The 22530-nt window shown below is 41.1% G+C and overlaps 1 non-coding gene across 1 annotated transcript; it reads right to left on the bottom strand.

Moving 5' to 3' along the window:
* Positions 1-21188: 21188 nt before the first annotated feature.
* Positions 21189-21292, bottom strand: LOC130938639 (small nucleolar RNA R71). Its single transcript, XR_009069798.1, has one exon. It is a non-coding gene; the product is annotated as a small nucleolar RNA R71 (small nucleolar RNA).
* Positions 21293-22530: the final 1238 nt, after the last annotated feature.

Raw genomic sequence — 22530 nt, 5'->3', positions numbered from 1 at the left:
ATAAGCATAAAAGAAGAGCTTCTCGGAACTATCTAGGGGCGGGAAGCACACTCTCTCCTCAGAATCCGGGGCTACTAGTTCATAATCCCTCTCAGACTCTCTATTTTCACATATGCTACAGTGCCTACGGAACCTAGCTAAATACTCAGAATCTACCACAGAAGGGACTTTTAGAGGAAGAGGGTCTACCCAACCAAGACCACTTGGAATCTTGGTCGACATCGCTTGAAGAACCTTTCGAGACATAAAACTCTTACCTACAAAGAAGAATACAACAGCAAGCAAAAATCACATAAAAGCAGACAGCAAAAACCCATTCAGCAAAGCAAGAAACCAAAACCCAACGAAGAAAATGAGGCAACCCGGAACAAAATACCAGAGAACGAAAAAGAGCCCCCCCATATGCAAATAAATGGCGGCACCTCTTTTTGGGGCAACCCAGGCATAAAGAAAAAGAAACAAACAAGAGCCACACAAAGAACAGAAGCATATGATCACAAGAAAAGAGAAACATAGGAACAAACCTGGAAGAAAGAAAACGAAGGCGAAGAGCTCCGAAGCAAGGAGAACGAAACGGCGGCGCAGAGGAAACCCCGGAAAAACACACGGAAAGATTCGGGGAAGAAGAACTAAGAGAGAGAAGAAGCAGTGCTCGAAAAAGGAGACGGCGAAACTTAGAAAAACAGGAAGGGAACAGAATAAACGAAGAAAAAGGAAGGGAGCAAATAAATAATGCCTTCACAGAGCCCGAACGGAAATCGAGGAGAAACGGTAAAAAGCAATAAATGCAGAAACGGCCATTTTTTGAATTTTGAAAAACTACTATGCCCGAGCTCGACCTCCAAAAAAGGACGAACTCGGGCAGGGGCACTGTTCATACCCTGACCGGGCTCCTCCAACTCGGCAATTCTATGAAAAGTCCGACCTCGTCCTAAAGGCCCACGCCTAGAGGTCGGACCTCGGACGAATAAAGCAAGGGAAGGCCCATCAAAAGGAACACAGCCCAAAACCTAAAGGCCGAAAAGGCCTAGCAAAGGCGGTTCCACAAAGATAGGGATAAAACTCCCGAAAGATAAGATAAGATAAGAATATCTTATCCAGGGAAGATCACGGCCAACTACTATAAATACACTGGAGCACCCAGGTATGACACACATTCCACATTCTACACATATCTGCTTGGACCCATGCTAACTTAAGCATCGGAGTGTCATTGCAGGTACAACCACCAACCACTCTACATATCAAGCTCGGGTCCCTGACCCCCACCTCGGGCCTCTCCAGACGACCGAGCTATACGTTTCAGGTAACCCCCGGAACAAGTTCTATCCGCGTTCCTTGGTCGCTTTCGAGTATAACCCCGGCTCCGCTTCCTGTTTTGTTTGAGGACCCGTCGTCATACAGGTTCCATGAGAGTGGGGTTCCAGGGGTCTCAGTGTATTCCGCGATGAAGTCGGCTAGATTCTGAGATTTTATGGTAGTCCGGGCTTCATAGTGGAGGTCGAACTCGGACAGTTCTACCGCCCATTGTAGTATTCGTCCTGCCAGGTCCGTTTTTTGCAGGATGTGTCTCATGGGTTGGTTTGTCCGGACTTTGATGGTGTGGGCTTGAAAGTAGGGACGGAGCCTCCGAGCTGTGAACACTAGGGCGTAGGCGAATTTTTCTATCTTCCGATAGTTTAATTCGGCCCCTTGTAGTGCCTTGCTTACAAAGTATATGGGGTGTTGTCCTTGATCATTTTCTCGTATTAACACTGAAGCGACTGCTCGATTTCCAACCGAGAGGTATAGTACGAGTTCTTCTCCTTTTAAAGGTCGGGTTAGGATTGGTGGCTGCCCGAGGAATTTCTTGAATTTTTGGAAGGCTTTTTCGCACTCCGGGGTCCATGAGAAGGGTGTCCCTTTCTTTAGGAGCGAGTAGAGAGGTAGTGATTTTATCGCTGATCCTGCCAAGAATCTTGATAGGGCGGCTAGCCTTCCATTCAGTTGTTGTACTTCTTTGACACACGTCGGGCTCTTCATATTGAGTATTGCTTGGCATTTGTCCGGGTTCGCTTCGATGCCCCTTTGAGTCAGCATGAAGCCTAAGAACTTTCCGGCTTCTGCGGCGAAGGTGCACTTTGTCGGGTTAAGTCTCATGTTGTGTTTTCTGAGGGTGCCGAAGACGCTGGTGAGGTCGGTCAGCAAGTTTCTGTCTTCTTGTGTCTTTACCAGCATGTCGTCGACGTACACCTCTAGCTGTAGTCCGATGTGCTCTGAGAACACTTTGTTCATTAGCCTCTGGTAGGTTGCCCCTGCGTTCTTCAGCCCGAAGGGCATTACTACGTAGCAGTAGTTTGCCCTTGGGGTTATGAACGAGGTTTTTTCTTGGTCGGGTTTGTACATCGGGATTTGATTGTATCCCGAGTATGCGTCCATGAAGGAGAGATATCTGTAGCCTGAGGCTGCGTCTACTAAGGCGTCGATGTTTGGTAGTCGATATGGGTCTTTGGGGCAGGCTTTGTTGAGGTCTGTGTAATCGACGCACATCCTCCATTTTCCGTTGGGCTTTTTTACCAGGACCACGTTTGCGAGCCATAGGGGGTATTTTACTTCCCTGATGAACCCTGCATCTAGTAGTGCTTGTACTTGTTCTTCTATCGCTTGCATGCGCTCGGGTCCGAGCTTCCGGCGTCTTTGTTGGACAGGTCGGGATCCCGAGTAAACTGATAGCTTATGGCACATCAGGTCGGGGCTTATGCCTGGCATGTCGGAGGCTTTCCAAGCGAAGAGGTCGGAATTCTCCTTTAAGAGGGTTATGAGTTCCTCTTTTAGGCCCGTTTTGAGGTTCGCTCCTATGTTTGTTATTTTTTCAGGTGTGTTCCCAATCTGGACTTTTTCGGTTTCTCCCTCTGGTTGTGGTCGAAGATCTTCTCGGGACTGCACTCGTCCGAGTTCTATCGTGTTGACCTCCTTCCCTTTTAGGCTCAGGCTTTCGTTGTAACATCGCCGCGCTAGTTTTTGGTCGCCTTTTAGGGTAGCGATTCCCTTTGCGGTAGGGAACTTCATACAAAGGTGTGGGGTCGAGACTATAGCTGCCAGTCTGTTTAGGGTTGGCCGCCCAATGAGGGCATTGTATGCCGAAGTGACGTCGACTATAATGTAGTCGATGCTTAATGTTTTAGATTGCTCGCCTCTTCCAAAGGTAGTGTGTAGCGGGATGTATCCTAAGGGATGGATTGGGGTATCCCCTAGCCCAAATAGGTCGGTGGGATAGGCCTTTAGCTCTTTTTCTTCAAGTCCGAGCTTGTCGAATGCCGTTTTGAACAGGATATCTGCTGAGCTTCCCTGGTCAATCAGGGTTCGATGTAAGTTGGCGTTTGCTAGGATAATGGTGACTACCATTGGATCGTCGTGCCCGGGAATTATCCCTTGAGCATCTTCTCGGGTAAATGAGATAGTAGGTAACTCGGGCAGGGGGCTGTCTTCTCGGACATGATAGACTTCTTTGAGGTGTCTTTTTCGTGAGGATCTGGATGTTCCTCCGCCTGCAAAACCTCCATTTATCATGTGGACGTGTCTTTCAGGGGTTCGCGGGGTTTGTTCGGCCCGACCTTCGTTATCTCCCTGCCTTCTCTTCCTGGTCTCTTCTCCTTTCTCTGCTATGTATCTGTCGAGTTTTCCTTCTCTGGCCAGCTTTTCTATAACATTTTTTAGGTCGTAGCAGTCGTTAGTAGAATGACCGTAGAGCTTGTGATATTCACAGTATTCGGACCGATCTCTTCCCGCTCTCTTGTGTTTTAGCGGTCGGGGTGGTGGGATCTTTTCGGTGTGGCATACTTCTCTGTAGACGTCTACCAGGGAGACTCGGAGGGGGGTGTAGTTGTGGTACTTCCGTGGCTTGTCCGAGTTGGGGTCTTCTTTTTTCTTCTGTTCCCGATCCCGATCTCGGAGTGGGTAGGTTGATTCCTTCCTAGAAGAGTCTCTTAGCTGGGAGGTTTCCTCCATGTTGATATATTTCTCTGCTCGCTCCTGCACCTCGTATAGGGAGGTCGGGTAGCGTTTGGATAGGGATTGGCTAAACGGTCCCTCTTTTAGGCCGTTTGCTAGTCCCATGATGGCTGCTTCAGTGGGCAAGTGTTGTATGTCCAGGCAAGCTTTGTTGAATCGCTCCATGTATTCTCGGAGAGTTTCTTGGTTACCTTGCTTGATCACGAGTAGACTGGGGGCATGTTTTGCCTTGTCCTTTTGAATAGAGAACCTTGTTAGGAATTTTTTGGTTAGGTCTTCAAAGCTGGTGATTGATCTCGGTGGCAGGTTGTCGAACCACTTCATGGCCGACTTGGTGAGAGTGGTGGGGAAGGCTTTGCACCGAATCGCGTCGGAGGCGTCGACTAGGTACATTCTGCTTCTGAAGTTGCTGAGGTGGTGACTTGGATCGGTGGTGCCGTCGTAGAGGTCCATGTCGGGTGGTTTGAAGTTTCGCGGCACCTTCTCCTTCATGATCTCTCGTGTGAAGGGATCATGGTTGCCTTCGGGGGTGGTGCCGCGCTCTGTCCGGTCTTTCAGGTTGGCCTCTATTTTCCGTAGTTTTTCTTCTAATTCTCTGCGCTTGCGAGCCTCCCTTCTCAGATCTTGTTCAGTTTCTTTTTGCTTCTTTATGTCCTCTTCGAGTTGTTTTAGTCGGTCTTGTTGTGCCCGGACTGTTTCTGGAATCTCCGAGTTCTTCTCTTTTTCGGAATTTTGTGGATCTTTGTTTGGGAGTGACGTCTTTGGGCGATTCTGTTTGTTTCCCCCTGGAGTGCGTGGTGATAGAGGGCTGTCCGGTCGTTCTCCGGTGTCAATTTCGTCCTCTTGTTCAGATGCGGCGTGGTCGTTGTTGAGAGGGTCGTCCGCCATGATAGAGGGATGACTTCCAGGGTCCCCGGCAACGGCGCCAATATTCCGGGGGTTACCTGAAACGTATAGCTCGGTCGTCTGGAGAGGCCCGAGGTGGGGGTTAGGGACCCGAGCTTGATATGTAGAGTGGTTGGTGGTTGTACCTGCAATGACACTCCGATGCTTAAGTTAGCATGGGTCCAAGCAGATATGTGTAGAATGTGGAATGTGTGTCATACCTGGGTGCTCCAGTGTATTTATAGTAGTTGGCCGTGATCTTCCCTGGATAAGATATTCTTATCTTATCTTATCTTTCGGGAGTTTTATCCCTATCTTTGTGGAACCGCCTTTGCTAGGCCTTTTCGGCCTTTAGGTTTTGGGCTGTGTTCCTTTTGATGGGCCTTCCCTTGCTTTATTCGTCCGAGGTCCGACCTCTAGGCGTGGGCCTTTAGGACGAGGTCGGACTTTTCATAGAATTGCCGAGTTGGAGGAGCCCGGTCAGGGTATGAACAGTAGGCATTAGCCCTCAAGTTTGTGAACACAGAATATTCTTAGAAGAAGGAGCAAAGCCTGTCCGTCAACCTCAGAGAAGATTGAATCCAACCATCTTGGAAGTTGTCAAGAAGGAAGTGACCAGACTACTTGAAGTAGATATCATTTATCCCATCTCAGATAGCGAATGGGTAAGTCCAGTACAAGTGGTGCCCAAGAAGTCTGGAGTCACAACAATAAGAAATGAGGAGGGAGAACTTCTGACAACCAGAGTGCAGAACGCATGGAGAGTTTGCATTGACTACATGCATCTCAACCAAGCCACTCGCAAGGATCATTACCCCTTGCCATTCATTGATTAGATGCTTCATCGCCTATCAGGTAAATCTCATTACTACTTTTTAGATGGTTATACAGGTTATTTTCAAATCCATATAGCTCCTGAAGATCAGGAAAAGACTACTTTTACATGTCCTTTTGGGACTTATGCTTATAAAAGAATGCCCTTTGGCTTATGCAATTCACCAGCTACTTTCCAAAGGTGTATGATGAGTCTTTTCTCTGATCTCATTGAGACTTGTATGGAAGTTTTTATGGATGACTTTAGTGTATATGGTGATTCATTTAGCCTTTGCTTGGATAGTTTATCTAGAGTATTAGACAGGTGTGTTAGTTCAAACATTGTTTTAAATTTTGAAAAGTATCATTTTATGGTGAAACAAGGAATTGTTCTAGGACATGTTATTTCTGATACTGGTATCTCTGTAGACCCAGCAAAGGTGGATGTTATTTCTAGTTTACATTACCCCTCCTCTGTGAGGTAAGTCCGTTCGTTCCTTGGCCATGCAGGTTTTTACAGAAGATTCATTAAGGACTTCAGTAAGGTAGCACTACCCTTATCCAGACTACTGCAGAAAGACATTGAGTTCGAGTTTAGTGAGGAGTGCAAACAAGCGTTTGATAAGCTAAAGACCGTCCTAACTCAAGCTCCGATTGTGAGGGGACCAGACTGGAGTCAACCATTTGAAATCATGTGTGACGCCTCCAATCATGCAGTAGGAGCAGCACTAGCTCAGCATGAAGGTAACGACCTTTTTGTAATTGCTTATGCATCTAAGACTTTAGATGCTACTCAATCTAATTACACTACTACTGAAAAAGAGCTTCTAGCTATTGTTTTTGCTCTGGATAAATTTCGAGCCTATTTACTTGGTACTAAGGTAGTAGTGTACTCAGACCATGCATCTCTAAAGTATCTATTAGCTAAAAAGGAGTCTAAACCAAGGCTCATACATTGGATACTGCTACTACAAGAATTTGATCTAGAAATTAAGGATAGGAGTGGTAACCATAATCTAGTGGCAGACCACTTAAGTTGCCTTGAGCATATTAAGGATACCTCCACTCCTATAAACGATGATTTCCCATTTGACAACTTACAAGCAGTATCTGAAGTAGTCGCTTGGTATGCGCCTGTAGCTAATTATTTAGTCAGCCACACTCTCCCTCCAAACTTTACTAAGCATCAAAGAGACAAGTTGAAAAGCGAGTCCAAACATTATATATGGGATGATCTATATTTATGGAGGTGTGGTGCTGACCAGGTAATTAGACGATGTGTGCCTCAATCATAATTCCAGTCCATTTTAGAGGCCTGCCACTCATCTGAGAGTGGAGACATTTTGGCTCTCAAAGAACAGATAGAAAAATTCTAGACTGTGGATTCTGGTGGCCTACTCTTTTTAAAGACACTACTGAATTTTGTAAATCTTGTTCCCCATACCAAAGGTTTGGTAATATATCCAAGAGGGACGAGATGCCTCAACAGATTATGCTTTTCTGTGAAATTTTTGATGTTTAGGACATTGACTTCATGGGTCCATTTTCAAATTCTAATGGTCACCTTTATATACTGTTAGCTGTAGATTATGTTTTTAAATGGGTGGAAGCAATTCTAACCCATACTGATAATGCTAACACTGTAGTTTTCTTTGTTAGAAACCATATTATTTGTCGCTTTGGATCACCACGAGCAATCGTGAGTGACCAAGGCACCCATTTTTGTAACATGAGACTAACAGGTTTACTAAAGAGGCATGGAATAATTCATAAAGTATCAACAGCCTATCACCCCCAGACTAATGGGGAAGCAAAGGTGTCTAACAGAGAGATAAAGCGCATACTACAAAAGATAGTCAAGCCTCATAGAAAGGATTGGAGCACTAGGCTCCAAGATGCGCTTTGGGCATATCGGATAGTATACAAGATACCCATTAGGATGAGTCCCTTCCGCTTAGTTTTTGGAAAAGTCTGTCACCTCCCAGTTGAGGTAGAGTACAAAGCCTTTTGGGCAGTGAAGGAGTGCAATATGGGATTTGAGAAGGCTGGAGCTGAAAGGAAGTTGCAACTGCAGGAATTAGAAAGCCTTCGCCTAGAAGCTTATGAGAACTCCAGGCTTTACAAGGAAAAGTTGAAGGCTGTGCATGATAAGCACATCAAGAGGAAAGAGTTCCAACCTGGGGACTTAGTCCTCCTTTACAACTCCAGTTTGAGGCTCATGCCAGGCAAGTTGAGAGCAAGATGGGACGGCCCTTATAGAGTAGAGAAGGCTGAGCCATACGGAGTTTTTCACCTGAGTCATCCTTCAAGCTCCAAATTCATCAAAGTCAATGGACATTGCTTAAAGCTATATCATCATGAAAAGATGAAGAAAAAGAAGGAGCTCGAGATGTTCCTCTTGGAAGATCCACCCACAGCAGAATACTGAGCTAGTGGAGCGTCTAACTTAAGGACATTAAAGCAAAGTGCTGGGTGGGAGACAACCCACCATGGTATGATCGTTCCTTTCTCTCTCCTTAATTTCCTTCTTCAATAACTCTTCTCAATACTATAGCCTATATTTTGCATCTCATTTGCATATTGCATAAAAAAAAACACACACGCGACGCGACAGCGTCATAAGTGCGTTAGGAAGTAAATAAAATGAACAGAGAGTCACGCGAGAGTGTGGCTGGAGGCATGCCTTTGGTACAAATGGATCCACGCGACCACGTCATGTTCACAATAGCCTCCCCACGCGTCCGCGTCAACCACGTGAACGCGCGGCCCTGTAATTCGACGTAAAAAGGGTGTATGGCAGTAAGTTACGTTGGAGTTGGGCTGAACTCGTGCTAGACGCACAAGCCCTACCACGCGTACGCGTGCCCCACGTGTCCACACCGTTTTCAAAGTTTGGCCATCGACACGATCGCGTCAACCACGCGAACGCGTCACCCTAGAATTTGGCAAAATTAGTTTCGAACAGAGAGTTGTGCGAGCACGAGGATGCCCTCTTGCGCCACTAGCATAAATCATGTCACGCGTCCGCGTGACCGACGCGTTCGCGTCAACTCATTCAAGCGCTATCCGCGCGAACGCGTGACCCACGCGTCCGCGTCGCATGCGCCGCACAACTTATTCAAATCTGCCAGATTATCTTATCTTTTCTTCCCTAAATCCTACTTTTTCCACCTTTCTTATTTCTTTCCCCCCTTCTTCCTTCTTCCTTCTTCCTTCTTTCTCACTTTCTACTTCCTCTTTTTCACCACTATTATCAAGGTTTTTCTTTTCCTCTTCCCTCCTTACTTTTCTACTCTTCTTCTTATTTTCATGTTTTCTTCTCTTTTTTCTTTCTACTTTCACTATCCATGTTTTCTTTTTCTTTCTTTTTCTTTCTATTGGTGTTGGAAATTTATTTGGATCATTATTTTTATATGTTGCTTGTGGATTGTTAAGGACTTATTTAACAATTATATATTATTTTTATAGGGTTGCTTGCATGTTCAATTTCATACTTTCTATACCTTATTTACCATGCATGCTATGTGTTTGTGAAAAAGTCCGTATGGCATTGTGCACTATTTTTAGATTTCTTTTAATCTACTACTCTAAATGCTTGCTTTTCACAAAACCCTTTTACTATTTTATTATTTTTATATAATTGTTATTACAAACATATTATTAGTTTCGAAGACCTGGTAATCTATCTTGGACATTGAATGCTTGATCTATGCTACTCATGCCTTTGCCGGCATTCCAATAAACACCTTGTATTTTACTGTCCTCACATGCACTTGCTATTTTTCCATTGATGATTTTTCACATGTAGTCATGACCATGTGTTAACATCATTCTTCTCTAATGTGCATTGATTACCACCCTTCCCGTTCTCTTCCTTGCTCTAACCCTTGACGTTTTAACGTACTTTCTCTTTTCTTTTTAGGATGGCCACCAAGAAAGGAAAGGAGAAAGCTACCCCCAAATCAACAACAAGGAGAGGCACAAAAAGAGCATTAGTGGCAGAGCCATCTTCAACTACAGTTAAGTGATGGTGTTTTTGTGGAAAAACGAATTTCCAACACACATAACTAACTGGCAAGTATACCGGGTCGCATCAAGTAGTAATAACTCGCAAGAGTGAGGTCGATCCCACAGGGATTGATGGATCAAGCAACTTTAGTGGGTGATTAGTTTAGTCAAGCTAACATTGAAGTGGAATTGAGTGAAATTGAAGCCAACAGAAAGTAAATTTGCAGGAATTATAAAGTGCAAAAAGTAAATTGCATTGAAACTTAAAGAGAAAGAAAGTAAAAGAGCTGAAACTTAAATTGCAAGAAAAGTAAATTGCATCAAATGTAAATGGGGCTGGGGTGCTAGAAATTAAAAAGAGAGAAGCGTAGAACAATTGTAGGGAGATTAAATTGCTTGGAAGTAATAGGAACAGAAAGGTAAAAATGCAGATGAAATAAAAGCAGCAGATGTAAACAGCAAGGCAAAATTTCTTGAAGAAGCAACACAGAATGTAACTCAGATCAATTGTGAAATTTAAAGAGACAAGATCTCAGGGAATCAATGAGACTAGAAAACAAGTCTAGATCTCAATTCCTTCCTTGATCAAAGTAGAAAGCAGATTGAAGAAGAAAGAAAGATGGAAGCAGTAAATGAAAACGCAGATTCAACTTTCAATTCTTAGAAATTATGCAGAAGAAGAACAAGAGAAGTTGCAGATGGAGAATGAAAACAGAATTCCTTCCAATCTCCACCTAAGATTCAAAACAGAAATGAAAACTAAAAGAGAGAGCTATCTACTACTACTACTCCCTAATGGAGCAAGCCTTTCTAATAGAGCCTCCTTTCTAAAATGAGAGTGATGCCTTTATATAGGCTTTTTACAAAATGAAAATAAAATGAAATTGAAATTAAAAATAAGTTCACAAAATGAAATTCCTAATCTAGCTTCTCTGTGTGCCTTTGAGTCATGTTGAGTGGGCTTTGCTTGCTTTGGATTTGAGGAGAAATGGGTTTGGTTGGCCTTGATTCAATTTGGAGATGAATTGAGTTAAAAGGGAATTTTAATTGAATTTTGGCCCATGAGTGTTGCTCCCAGGAGGCTGCTCTGCTCTTGTGGAGGGCAGAGTAGTGAAGCTTTGTGTGGGGATGCATGTTGCGTGCCAAGTGTATGAGGGGCACCAGGGGATTGCCCTGCCCTTGTGGAGAGCGGGGCAGCAGTGTCTTGTGCGCGCCTTGCCTCTGCCCGTGCTGTGATGCGCACGCCCAAGCTCCCTTGTGTGCGCCAAGCATGCGTGCCATGCACCAAGGAATGTTGCTCTGCTCTCCTTGTGGGCAGCGCATTGGTGCTTCCAAGGGGAGGTCCTAAGTTCAAGCCTTGGTGAATGCATTTGGGGAAACAATTTTCCTTGAATTTTTATGAAGAGAGCACGACATTGCCCTGCTCTCCAAGAGGGCAGAGCAGAATAATGAGCGCTACTTTGCTTTGGAGTGAGGCTCCAGCTTCGAACCTTGGTGGAAGCACTTTGGTTTATTTTTACTTATTTTTGGCCCTTAAAGATGCCTTTCACTCATACCTCAATTGTACGCCAAATATGGATTTCCATATATCGTTGGAAAGCTCTGAATGTCAGCTTTCCAACGCAACTAGAAGCACATCAATCGAACGTTTGTAGCTCATGTTATAGCCCTTTGAAGGAGGCATGGTCATGCTATGAGCGCCCATATTTTAACTTTGTTTCATCATGATATTGCCCTGCCCTTGGCAAGAGCAGGGCAATGAGCGTGCTGGTTGCTTCCTCCTTTAATTTGGTCATGGGCCACGCTTTTAAAAGCGTGGCCTAAGGTTCCAAAGTGTACCCCAACTTCAAAATGTACCCCAAAGCTCTTTTTTTTCTCCTTTTGAGCTTATTTTGTGCTTCTTTGCTTCTTTTTCTTCTTATTTCCTACAAGATTTATAAAATTAAAAGATCAAGAAAATATATCATTTAAGCACAAAAGCATTCAATATTTAAGCACAAATCATCAATTTCTTGTATGAAAAAGCATAGAAAAATAGGTATATGATGACATGTCATCACAACACCAAACTTAAACCTTGCTTGTCCCCAAGCAAGAAAAGAATCATGCAATAAAGATTGACAATCCAAGGTAAGAAGAATAGCAACTCAATGTTCATGGTTAGCTAGTTTTCCATGCATGCTTCAATCACAAAAGAAATGTAAATGATTGATGCTTCTATCTAGCTCATTTTATGAAATCTTTTTCTTATAATTCTTCCTTGAAACAAGCTTTTGATTTTTTTTATTAGCTTCTCCTTTTGGGTTCTTTTCCCCATGAGTTTATAACAAAGCTACGACTTCTAAATGCTTTGTTTTCAAGTATTACCACTTGATACATAAGCACCACAAGCATTTAATTAGAGGACTTCATTAAGCTCATCATTTTTTTTTCTTGACTCTCTAATCATTGATGCTCAGAACCTTGAGCTTTGAGGGAGTGCTTTTGCACTTGAGCCTAGCCTTGACTTCTAAGTGTTTTGTTTTCAAGCATTTGGCTTGATACATAAACACCACAAGCACTTAACAAATAAATTGCCATTAGTACTCAGAGCCTTCAGCTTTCTCATTCTTTCCCTTTTTCTTTTCTTGCTTTAATTGTATTTGCTTCCTTCAAGGTTTTCATGATTTCAAAAGATTTCACAAAATGTACTAAATTAAAAACTTCAATTAAATAAAATCCAATGCAATTGAGCAACAATCAATCATACTAGCTTTCCATACTTGTATGCACATGCTAAAATCTTCTTTAATTCCTTGTTTGTTTATGATCATGATGCTTTATTGCTTTTGAATTCACAAAGCTCAAGTTGGTAGTCATAATGCCACAGCAACATCTTACAAATCAAGATTCAAGCTATGCTTTATTCATACACACATGTAAACAGAAAAGATGAAGACAATCATGCAATTTAAAGTGCTAGAAATAAATGAGAAGAAAAGGAACTCTACAACCTTGTAGCTCATCTTCATTATTGTTGTCCTTTTTCCTCTATTCTTCCTCTTTCCCTTGCCAAACTCAGAATGCTTGCTCATCCTCAAGCAACAATTAGAATAATGGCTATGGGGCTAAGATGGGTCATGAATGTCTTACACACTGAAATTTTAGCATTACATGTGTTGCAAGCAAGCAAAAATGAAAAATAATAATCAAGGCACAAGAGACAGCGACATTTTGATTGCAAGCATAAGAAGGTATGCACAATACTTTGCATAAAGAATAAGTGGCACACCAAACTTAGTGTGACACTTTCACTTGGAATTGATGCAAGTATCTAGTAGATATTGGAACCAAATTTTGTTGCATAGCAACACCAAACTTAGAATGCAACCATATGTCAATTTATTTGAACTAAAACTAAATAAAAGAAACTGTTATTTGTTAAATACAATCACCAAGCCAAGAATCTATCATGAATAAAGCTCTCTTGGTAATGTATTAACAAACACAGTAAATAAGCAAACTAAAATGAAAGCATTTAAAAACAGAAAAATGACTAAAGAAAGTAGAATGAAAAAGTGTCAAATTAAAAGAAAAAAATAAAACTGCAGAGGCATTATGATTATGCAGACAAGTAGTGCTGCTTGAATGAATTGCATAGAAAATAAGTGGCACACCAAACTTAGAATCTTGGTGTGTCACTTTCATTTTTGATTTGATGCAATCATCCAAAAATATTGAAAATAGTTGCAAGGCAACACCAAACTTAGAATGTAATCATATGCCAATTTATTGAAATTTAAACAAAGCATGGAGAAGAAATGTAGCTACTGTCTACCTGTTCTTCACTTTCTTCCTCTTCTTCCAGTTTGTTAAGAGGAATGACCTCAAGGGGGGAGAAGTTTCAGCTATTGTCCCTTCTCTTGGCCTCTCCTCAGCAAGCTTCCTTTTGTACATGGCTTGATTAACCTTGCTTGCTGGACTAGGGACAGGATTGGTGCTCTTGTTAGTTGCCTTCACTTCTCTGGATTCAAGTCTTGGTGGTTGTGTGATTGTTGGAGTCTTCTCTTCATCAAGAGTCTTTTGAATTGGTGGTTCCATGAGTCCTTCTTCTATGCGACTCTCTGCTTCAATTGAGGGTGACTTCTCTTGAGTGTCTTCCTCACTTTCTTGCTCCTCCACTCCTTCCCTTGTCACCTCAAGTGCAGTTTCATTTTCAACCACCTCATTCTTCATTAAAAGTTCACTTGATGCAGTGGCCTCCTTATCTTGCTCTTCCATTTTCTCCTTCACATCCATCAATTGGCCTTCATTTTCCTTGCTCAGTGGTTCTAAGCTCCTCCTTATTTTCTCTAAATCTCCATTTATATTCTTGAAGAGAGCTTCTTGCCTTTTCCAGGATTGTTCTTGTCTTTCAAAAAATCCTCTGGACTTTTGAAGGAGATCCTCTGAATCACAATTTGAAGAATTATTAAACTCATCACAGTATGGATTGCTAAGATTTCTTTGATTTTGACTTTCCCAGTCACAATATGAGTAGTTGTTAGACTCATCAAAATCTAGATCATATTGTGTCTCTGGGAAGTGTCCCATATGATTCTCTTGCTCATCTTGTGTCTCTGAAGTAATTCTCCATGGATTGGAGTGCTCAGAATCTGTTAATTCTTGGTGATATCCCCAGCCACCATTAGAGGTTGGTGATGGTGGGTGATATTCTGAAAAATTTTGTTTGACTGCAAGATGAGTTGAACTCCATTTGTATTTTGCAAAACACAACACCATTGAAAATTGAAATTCATGTCACAGAGACAGAATTTCTTAGTGAGGCAAAAACACAAACACCTTGGTTTCAGTTTAAAACAGAGAACAAAAACAAAAAAATGCTTGATCTAGACTTCTCACCCACTTAATCATTGTTGATCTAATTCAATCCCCGGCAACGGCGCCAAAAACTTGATGGTGTTTTTGTGGAAAACGAATTTCCAACACACATAACTAACCGGCAAGTATACCGGGTCGCATCAAGTAGTAATAACTCAAAAAAGTGAGGTCGATCCCACAGGGATTGATGGATCAAGCAACTTTAGTGGGTGATTAGTTTAGCCAAGCTAACATTGAAGTGGAATTGAGTGAAATTGTAGCCAACAGAAAGTAAATTTGCAGGAATTATAGAGTGCAGAAAGTAAATTGTATTGAAACTTAAAGAGCAAGAAAGTAAAAGAGCTGAAACTTAAATTGCAAGAAAAGTAAATTGCATCAAATGTAAATGGGGCTGGGGTGCTAGAAATTAAAAAGAGAGCAGTAAAGCAAAGCGTAGAACAATTGCAGGGAGATTAAATTGCTTGGAAGTAAATTAGAAGTAATAGGAACAGAAAGGTAAAAATGCAGATGAAATAAAAGCAGCAAATATAAACAACAAGGCAAAATTTCTTGAAGAAGCAACACAGAATGTAACTCAGCTCAATTGTGAAATTTAAAGAGACAAGATCTCAGGGAATCAATGAGACTAGAAAACAAGTCTAGATCTCAATTCCTTCCTTGATCAAAGTAGAAAGCAGATTGAAGAAGAAAGAAAGATGGAAGCAGTAAATGAAAACGTAGATTCAATTTTCAATTCTTAGAAATTATGCAGAAGAAGAACAAGAGAAGTTGCAGATGGAGAATGAAAACAGAATTCCTTCCAATCTCCACCCAAGATTCAAAACAGAAATAAAAACTAAAAGAGAGAGCTATCTACTACTACTACTCCCTAATGGAGCAAGCCTTTCTAATGGAGCCTCCTTTCCGAAATGAGAGTGATGCCTTTATATAGGCTTTTTACAAAATGAAAATAAAATGAAATTGAAATTAAAAACAAATTCACAAAATGAAATTCCTAATCTAGCTTCTCTGTGTGCCTTTGAGTCATGTTGAGTGGGCTTTGCTTGCTTTGGATTTGAGGAGAAATGGGTTTGGTTGGCCTTGATTCAATTTGGAGATGAATTGAGTTCAAAGGAAATTTTAATTGAATTTTGGCCCATGAGTGTTGCTCCCAGGAGGCTGCTCTGCTCTTGTGGAGGGCAGAGCAGTGAAGCTTTGTGTGGGGATGCATGTTGCGTGCCAAATGTGGGAGGGGCACCAGGGGATTGCCCTGCCCTTGTGGAGAGCGGGGCAGCAGTGTCTTGTGCGCGCCTTGCCTCTGCCCGTGCTGTGATGCGCACGCCCAAGCTCCCTTGTGTGCGCCAAGCATGCGTGCCATGCATCAAGGAATGTTGCTCTGCTTTCCTTGTGGGCAGCGCATTGGTGCTTCCAAGGGGAGGTCCCAAGTTCAAGCCTTGGTGAATGCATTTGGGGAAACAATTTTCCTTGAATTTTTATGAAGAGAGCACGACATTGCCCTGCTCTCCAAGAGGGCAGAGCAGAATAATGAGCGCTACTTTGCTTTGGAGTGGGCTCCAGCTTCGAACCTTGGTGGAAGCACTTTGGTTTATTTTCGCTTATTTTTAGCCCTTAAAGATGCCTTTCACTCATGCCTCAATTGTACGCCAAATATGGATTTCCATATATTGTTGGAAAGCTCTAAATGTCAGCTTTCCAACGCAACTGGAAGCACATCAATCGGACATCTGTAGCTCAAGTTATAGCCCTTTGAAGGAGGCATGGTCATGCTGTGAGCGCCCAGATTTTAACTTAGTGAAAATTTGCTTCCAACCTCACTTTGTTTCATCATGATATTGCCCTGCCCTTGGCAAGAGCAGGGCAATGTGCGTGCTGGTTGCTTCCTCCTTTAATTTGGTCATGGGCCACGCTTTTAAAAGCGTGGCCTAAGGCTCCAAAGTGTACCCCAAAGCTCTTTTTTTTTTCTCCTTTTTAGCTTATTTTGTGCTTCTTTGCTTCTTTTTCTTCTTATTTCCTACAAGATTTATAAAATTAAAAGATCAAGAAAATATATCATTTAAGCACAAAAGCATTCAATATTTAAGCACAAATCATCAATTTCTTGTATGAAAAAGCATAGAAAAATAGGTATATGATGACATGTCATCATTAAGCCCTCAACAAAAAGAATTAAGAGGATTATAAAGGTCGATGAAAAAGAGAAAGCCTTCCCAGCAAAGGATACTGCGCGATTTTCCAACCGCTACTGTGAGCATATGTTTCCCATCCTGGCAGAAAGAAGCTACAACAACGAATACCTTCTTATCCTCCTGCACCGTATTGTTGAATTTGTTGAGCCGCGAATTGCACAATGACACTGGGGATTCCTACAGAGACAGCCATGGCAGGTTAATCTTTCATGGGTGGTTGAGTTCTACTCCAATTTCTACCTGCCAATTCTGCAGTCTATATATATCCATCAAAAGCAAGTCCCCATTACAGAAGAGGCCTTTCAACGAGCCTTAGATCTCCCCTCTGCTCCAGAAGGACTGGACGCATTTCAAGAAGCCGCACTCAAGCGCCAGACGTACAAATTTGACTGGGACGCTGTTCTCAGAGTTATCTCACAACCTGGCAGCAGATGAATTTTTGGATACCATCGTTCCCGGCCTAAGGGAATATCGGCTTCTGCACTCACCTTGGAGGCTCGCATATGGGCACAGATTATGTCCCATTACGTCTTTCTGAGCACTCATAAGTCCTCCTTCACTGCAGACATGGCCGTTCTACTATGGTGCATCCTCACAGACCAGCCTCTAAATCTACCAAGACACATCCGAAATGCCATGGGACGCGTACAAATTGTGGGCAACTTTCCTTTTTCCGCCGTGGTCTCAGATCTTGTCTCAGCAGCCAGAATCTCCTACAAAGCTGGGGACACCAAAGCCATGCTTCCACAGGATGATTGATGAGCGGATAATTTATACGCTTTTTGGCATTGTTTTTAGGTAGTTTTTAGTAAGTTCAAGCTACTTTTAGGGATGTTTTCATTAGTTTTTATGTTAAATTCACATTTCTGGACTTTACTATGAGTTTGTGTGTTTTTCTGTGATTTCAGGTAATTTCTGGCTGAAATTGAGGGACTTGAGCAAAACTCTGAAAAAGGCTGACAAAAGGACTGCTGATGCTGTTGGAATCTGACCTCCCTGCACTCAAAATGTATTTTCTGGAGCTACAGAACTCCAAATGGCGCGCTCTTAATGGCGTTGGAAAGTAGACATCCAGAGCTTTCCAGCAATATATAATAGTCCATACTTTATTCGGAAATTGACGACGTAACTTGGTATTGAACGCCAAGTACATGCTGCTGTCTGGAGTTAAACGCCAGAAACACGTCATGATCCGGAGTTGAACGCCCAAAACACGTCATAACTTGGAGTTCAACTCCAATAAAAGCCTCAGCTCGTGGATAGATCAAGCTCAGCCCAAACATACACCAAGTGGGCCCCGGAAGTGGATTTATGCATCAATTACTTACTCATGTAAACCCTAGGAGCTAGTTTATTATAAATAGAACTTTTTACTATCATATTATCATCCTGGATTGTAATTTGAATCCTGTGATCACGTTTTAGGGGCTGGCCATTCGGCCACGCCTGAACCTTTCACTTATGTATTTTCAACGGTGGAGTTTCTGCACACCATAGATTAAGGGTGTGGAGCTCTGCTGTACCTCAAGTTTCAATACAATTACTATTACTTTCTATTCAATTCTCTTTTATTCTTATTCCAAGATATACGTTGCACAACACTTTGATGAATGTGATGATCCATGACACTCATCATCATTCTCACCTATGAACGCGCGTGACTGACAACCACTTCCGTTCTACCTTAGGCCGGGCGCATATCTCTTAGATTCCCCAACAAAATCTTCGTGGTATAAGTTAGATAGATGGCGGCATTCATGAGGATCCGGAAAGTCTAAACCTTGTCTATGGTATTCCGAGTAGGATTCTGGGATTGAATGACTGTGACGAGCTTCAAACTCCTGAAGGCTGGGCGTGATGACAAACGCAAAAGAATCAAGGGATTATATTCCAACCTGATTGAGAACCGACAGATGATTAGCCGTGCTGTGACAGAGCATAGGAACGTTTTCACTGAGAGGATGGGATGTAGCCATTGACAACGGTGATGCCCTACATACAACTTGCAATGGAAAGGAGTAAGAAGGATTGGATGAAAGCAATGAGAAAGTAGAGATTCAAGAGGAGCACAGCATCTCCATACGCCTATCTGAAATTCCCACTATTAATTTACATAAGTATTTCTATCCCTTTTTATTTTCCATTTATTATTAATTTTCGAAAACCCATAAACCAATTTAATCTGCCTAACTGAGATTTACAAGATGACCATAGCTTGCTTTATACCAACAATCTCTGTGGGATCGACCCTTACTCACATAAGGTTTATTACTTGGATGACCCAGTACACTTGCTGGTTAGTTGAACGGAGTTGTGAAAAGAAAGTGCTGAGTTAATAAATGCACATACCAAAGAGCCAATATTATTGATCACAATTTCGTCCACCAAGTTTTTGGCGCCATTGCCGGGGATTGTTCGAGTATGGACAACTGACGGTTCATCTTGTTGCTCAGATTAGGTAATTTTGTTTTCAAAATTTTTCTTTTATTTTTCGTTTTTCTAAACTTTATTTTCGAAAAAATTAATAAAAATCCAAAAAATTAATAACATCATAAAAATAAAAAATATTTTGTGTTTCTTGTTTGAGTCTTGAGTCAATTTTTAAGTTTGGTGTCAATTGCATGCTTTTAAAATTTTTTCTTGCATTTTTCGAAAATTCATGCATTCATGGTGTTCTTCATGATCTTCAAGTTGTTCTTGATAAGTCCTCTTGTTTGATCTTGATGTTTTCTTGTTTTGTGTTGTTTGTTGTTTTTCATATGCATTTTTTGTTTGTTAGAGTCCATGCATTAAAGATTTCTAAGTTTGGTGTCTTGCATGTTTTCTTTGCATAAAAAATTTTTCAAAATTATGTTCTTGATGTTCATCATGATCTTCAAAGTGTTCTTGGTGTTCATCTTGACATTCATAGCATTCTTGCATGCATTCATTGTTTTGATCTAAAAATTTCATGCATTGAGTATTTTTGTTGTTTTTCTCTCTCATAATTAAAAGTTCAAAAATAAAAAAAATATCTTTTCCTTATTTCCCTCCAAATTTTCGAAATTTTGGGTTGACTTGGTCAAAAATTTTTAAAATTAGTTGTTTCTTACAAGTCAAGTCAAAATTTCAATTTTAAAAATTTTATCTTTTTAAAATCTTTTTCAAAAATCATATCTTTTTCATTTTTTTTCATTTTCGAAAATTTCAAAAATATTTTTCAAATTATTTTCAAAATCTTTTTCTTATCTTTATATCAAATTTTCGAAAATTAGCTAACAATTAATGTGATTGGTTCAAAAATTTGAAGTTTGTTACTTTCTTGTTAAGAAAGGTTCAATCTTTAAGTTCTAGAATCTTATCTTGTAGTTTCTTGTTAGTTAAGTCATTTTAAAAATTAGATCTTTTTATCTTTTATCTTATCTTTTTCAAAAATTTTATCTTTTTCAAAATTTGATTTCAAAATATCTTATCTAACTTCTTATCTTCTTATCTTTTTAAAATTTGATTTCAAATCTTTTTCAATCAACTAACTAACTTTTTGTTTGTTTCTTATCTTTTTCAAAACCACCTAACTACTTTTCCCTCTTCAATTTTCGAAAATATCTCTCTTTTTTCAAAAATTCTTTTTAATTAACTAAATGTTTCATGTTTTAATTTTAATTACATTTATCTCTAATTTTCAAAAATCACTAATCCTTTTTTAAAAATTATTTTCGAAATTTCCCTTCTCTTTTCTTATTCTATTTAATTATTTATTTACTAACACTTCTCTTCACTTCTCTTCATCTAAAAATCCGAACCCAATATATCCTTGTGTTTGGATTCTTCACTTTTATTTCTTCTACCCCCTTCTTTTTCTACTAACATAAAGGAATCTCTATACTGTGACATAGAGGATTCCTCTTCTTTTCTTGCTTTCTTCTCTTTCATATGAGCAGGAATAAGAAAAAAGGCACTCTTGTTGAAATTGATCCAGAACCTGAAAGGACTTTGAAGAGGAAACTAAGAGAAACTAAATTACAACAATCCAGAAACAACCTTTCAGAAATTTTCAAACAAGAGAAGGAGATGGTAGCCGAAAATAATAATAATGCAAGGAGAATGCTTGGTGACTTCACAAAGCCAACGTCCAAATTTGATGGAAGAAGCATCTCCATTCCTGCCATTGGAGCCAATAATTTCGAGCTTAAGCCTCAACTAGTTGCCTTAATGCAACAAAACTGCAAGTTTTATGGACTTCCATCTGAAGATCCTTATCAGTTTTTAACTGAGTTCTTGCAGATCTGTGAGACTGTAAAGACGAATGGAGTTGATCCTGAAGTCTACAGACTCATGCTTTTCCCTTTTGCTGTAAGAGACAGAGCTAGAATATGGGTGGATTCACAACCTAAGGATAGCCTGGACTCCTGGGATAAGCTGGTCACAGCCTTCTTGGATAAATTCTTTCCTCCTCAAAAGCTGAGCAAGCTGAGAGTGGATGTTCAAACCTTTAAACAAAAAGATGGTGAATCCCTCTATGAAGCTTGGGAAAGATACAAGCAGCTGACTAAAAGATGTCCATCTGACATGTTTTCAGAATGGACCATATTAGATATATTCTATTATGGTCTCTCTGAATTTTCGAAAATGTCATTGGACCATTCTGCAGGTGGATCTATTCACCTAAAGAAAACGCCTGAAGAGGCTCAAGAACTCATTGACATGGTTGCAAACAACCAATTCATATACACTTCTGAGAGGAATTCCGTGAATAATGGAATACCTCAGAAGAAATGAGTTCTTGAAATTGATGCTCTGAATGCCATATTGGCTCAGAACAAAGTGTTGACTCAACAAGTCAACATGATCTCTCAAAGTCTGAATGGATGGCAACATGCATCCAACAGTACTAAGGAGGCAGCTTCTGAAGAAGCTTATGATCCTGAGAACCCTGCCATGGCAGAGGTTAATTATATGGGTAAACCTTATGGAAACACCTATAACTCATCATGGAGAAATCATCCAAATTTCTCATGGAAGGATCAACAAAAGCCTCAACAAGGCTTTAACAATGGTGGACGCAATAGGCTGAGCAATAGCAAGCCATATCCATCATCTTCTCAGCAACAGACAGAGAATTCTAAACAAAACACTTCTAATTTAGCCAATGTAGTCTCTGATCTGTCAAAGGCCACTTTCAGTTTTATGAGTGAAACAAGATCCTCCATCAGAAATCTGGAGGCACAAGTGGGCCAGCTGAGTAAGAAAGTCATTGAAACTCCTCCCAGTATTCTCCCAAGCAATACAGAAGAGAATCCAAAAGGAGAGTGCAAGGCCATTGATATAATCAATATGGCCGAATTCACAAGGGAGGAGGAGGACGAAAATCCTAGTGAGGAAGACCTCCTGGGACGTCCCTCAAGCAAGAAGGAGTTTCCTATTAAGGATCCACAGGAATCTGAGGCTCATATAGAAACCATAGAGATTCCATTAAATCCCCTTCTGCCATTCATGAGCTCTGAAGACTATTCTTCCTCTGAAGAGGATGAAGATGTAACTGGAGAGCAAGTTGCTCAATACTTAGGAGCTATCATGAAGCTGAATGCCAAGTTGTTTGGTAATGAGACTTGGGAAAGTGAACCTCCCTTGCTCATTAGTGAACTGGATACCTGGATTCAGCAAATTCTACCTCAAAAGAAATAAGATCCTGGCAAGTTCTTAATACCTTGTACCATAGGCACCATGACCTTTGCAAAAGCTCTGTGTGATCTGGGGTCAGGGATAAATCTTATGCCACTCTCTGTAATGGAGAAGCTGGGGATCATTG

The sequence above is a fragment of the Arachis stenosperma genome, chromosome 6 (genome assembly GCF_014773155.1).
Source record: "Arachis stenosperma cultivar V10309 chromosome 6, arast.V10309.gnm1.PFL2, whole genome shotgun sequence".
Lineage (NCBI taxonomy): Eukaryota > Viridiplantae > Streptophyta > Magnoliopsida > Fabales > Fabaceae > Arachis > Arachis stenosperma.
This window is presented reverse-complemented; position numbering and strand designations above follow the sequence as displayed.